Source organism: Adiantum capillus-veneris, chromosome 25 (genome assembly GCF_014529385.1).
Source record: "Adiantum capillus-veneris isolate H3 chromosome 25, ASM1452938v2, whole genome shotgun sequence".
NCBI lineage: Eukaryota > Viridiplantae > Streptophyta > Polypodiopsida > Polypodiales > Pteridaceae > Adiantum > Adiantum capillus-veneris.
The window spans coordinates 36,726,370-36,729,708 of record NC_140955.1 but is presented as its reverse complement, the minus strand read 5'-3'; positions in this window follow the sequence as shown (position 1 = coordinate 36,729,708).

Below are 3,339 nucleotides of genomic sequence, written 5' to 3'. Positions count from 1 at the left end.
CCTCCCCAGGTCAAGCCAATAGGGATTAAGCAGCATAAGTGATAGCCTTTTGACATGTGTCCCCCTTTCCCCTTTTGTGAGAGCTTTAGGTAATTAAATAATTAAACTAAACTCTCATTGGACCCCTTTGCCTCCTGGCCAATAGGAATCAGGCAAGCCATGGGGCTCCTGAATGCTCATTGGACCCCTTGGGAGACTGCCCAATAGTCTTCTAGGACACTTAATTCTTATTGATTTCTTTTATTAAATGTTTTTTAATTAATTAAACTAGATTTACTCTAGCTTAATTCTCATTGGTCCACTTCAAGGGTCTTCCAATAGGAATTGGGCACACCTTGTGGGCATCTGGCCTAGGGAGCTGACATGTGTCCCTCATTCCCTTTGTGTAAAGGGAGCCTGTGTGTGTGTGTGTGGTTTTCTCTCTCATCCCCTAGCTTTGGGGCTCGCCCCCTCCCATGTAGGGATATGCAAAGACTTTTTGAGCTCACACTAAGCATCCAATTTTCCCTAGGGTTAACCTTTGGACACAACCTTTGAATTTTGGAACCTTAGCATTTTGGAAGTCTTAATGGGCTGAACCTTAGGGTCTTTTTGGCCCATTGTTTCACATGGCTCTTTTGCAGATGGCCCCCCCTTTGGATCCCTATTTTCCCTCCTTTGGATCCCTACTGTGGCCGGTCTGCTAACTTAACCAATATTCTAGCTTTTTCTCCCTTGGCACTTTCCCACATTAAATGATCAGTTTAATATGAGAAAATCATTTAGGAGAATTAGATATTGATTATTATGACATTACCTCTCTCTTGAAATCATAGTCGTCCTCGACTATGGTGTAGAGAAGATAAAGCATATGCATGAGTCCTTTTCTTAGCGGGTAGAGGATCCCTATGTTACCCTACGACATCATTCCATAATGGATGACTAGTCCATTTGGCGCTTGAGAGCCTGAGGCTGCCGCAAGCATGTCTGCACATTAGTCTTATCAGTCTTCCATAGTAGAGTGACAAGCTCTACTTGGTGTTTGGGAGACGTCGTCTCCGCAAACTTGATCTAAGCATGCCTACTACTTCATTTTTGTGCACAAATAAAGAAAAAGAGAGTCTTATAAGACAAAAATTTTTGTTCATTTTTAACATTTTGTACATTTGCTTACTCTTGGGAAGCATTGTAAGCATTGACAAGGTTTAGGTTATCCTTTAATTGTATGCCTTGCATCCATCTAGCATCTTCAAAAGGATAATTCTTAAACTTAATAAGATATCGTCGGATAGTCTTACCGACTCTTAATACCTTGTCTTCATGTCGGAGAATGGACTCGGGCTGCAGCACCTCCTCGTGGTCCTCGATCTCCGGTGGATCTTCAATAATTGGTTCTTGAGGTGGCTCTCCTTTGTAAGGCTTTAATAGGCTCACATGAAAAGCATTGTGTATGAGCCAATGATTGGGCAACTTAAGTTGATAGGCCATCTCATTGATTGGCCTAAGAATCTGGAAGGGACCATAGTACCTTTTTGCTAGTTTAGCATAGTACTTTTGGTGGCCCGTAGGATTCTTGCCCGTCGTGTGCCTTAATCGAGCCTTGGGAAACTTTAACAAGACCCAATCGTTTTCTTTAAAGGTTTGGGCTCTTCTGTGCTTGTCAGCAGCAGCCTTTTGCCTTTGCTGTGAGATAGAGATAGCATCCTTAATCTTTTGGAAAGATTCTTGTAGGTCTCGGCTATACTCATCTGCAGCGAAGATCTTCCCATGTACCTTAAGTAGCAAGGGACTTTTTGATCTTCCCTCAATTACCTCGAAAGGTGCTTTCTCTGTAGAAGTATGTACAGTGTTATTGGAAGCATACTCTACTAAGGGTAAGTACTTCTCCCATTGGGATCTTTGATCTACTTCCGTTACATAGGCTTTTAGTAGATCGAGAATAGTTAGGTTAGCTATTTCACTTTGGCCATCAGTTTGTGGATGATAGGCCGAAGAGAAGTTTAGCCTTGTTCCTAAATTCTCAAAGAGACCCTTCCAGAAATTACTGGTCATTCTAGGATCTCTATCCGACACTATGGACGTTGGCAAGCCATGGTACTTGAAAATTTGTGAAATGAAGAGGGTTGCCATTTGATGGGCTTTGATAGTCTTTTTGACAGGTATAAAATGAGCTTGTTTACTGAACCTGTCTACTATCGTCCATATTCCCGTATTCCCATGGATAGACTTAGGCAATCCAAAGATAAAATCCATGGATATGCTCTCCCACGGTGAATTAGGGATTGGCAAGGGTTGAAGCAATCCAAGTTGCTTCCCTCTATCAAATTTTGTCTTTTGACATACCACACATTTGGAAACATACTCATGTATGTTTACTTTCATAGTAGGCCAATAGAAATATGTTTCAATTCCCTTTAGGGTAGACTGAATCCCTCTATGCCCCGCATATGGGGGAGCATGAGATTCATACATTACTTTCTCACGTAGTGAGTTAGTAACGCATAGTCTATTGCCATAGAGAAGATAACCATCTTGTAAAGTAAATGGTTCTTCTTTCTTCCCTAATGCAAGGGCTGAAATCACATCTCTAAAATCGGGATCAATAGCATACTCATCTATCATTGAAGATAGATCATTGTGAGTTGCTATGGAAACCGCATTCACTCTCGGTCGTCTTGAGAGTGCATCGGCTACTTGATTATGCTTGCCAGCAATGTGAGCAATATGAAAATGAAATTGCGAAAGGAAATTTGCCCACCTCATTTGTTTGTCGGAGAGCTTGGTCTGCGTCATGAAGTACTTAAGACTTTGGTGATCCGTTCGCAGAATGAAAGGAGTCCCCAATAAATAGTGCTTCCATGAGTCTAAGGCATGTAGAACTGCAAGGAGTTCTTTTTCGTATATGCCTAGAGCTTGCTCAACAGGGTCGAGCCTTCGACTCTCATAGCCTATGGCGTGCCCTTCTTGGAGCAAAACAGCCCCAAGGCAATCACCACAAGCATCACATTGGACCTCAAATGGTTTTGAGAGATCCGGTAGTGTAAGCACAGGTTGAGAGATAAGCTTTTCTTTAAGCTTTTCGAAAGCATTGTTCTCCTTAGCAGACCACGTATACCTAACATTTTTCTTTGTTAGGTCATGTAATGGTCCCGCAATTTGTGAGAACTTTTCTATGAAGCATCTATAGTATGCACACATACCTATAAAGCTTCTTAGTTCATGAAGATTCCTTGGTTTAGGCCATCCTTTTATTACCTCTAACTTGGATGGATCCATTTGGATTCCATCTTGAGAGATAATGTGACCTAAATATTGAATCTCTTGCAAGAAAAATTCACTTTTCTTTCGATTAACATAAAG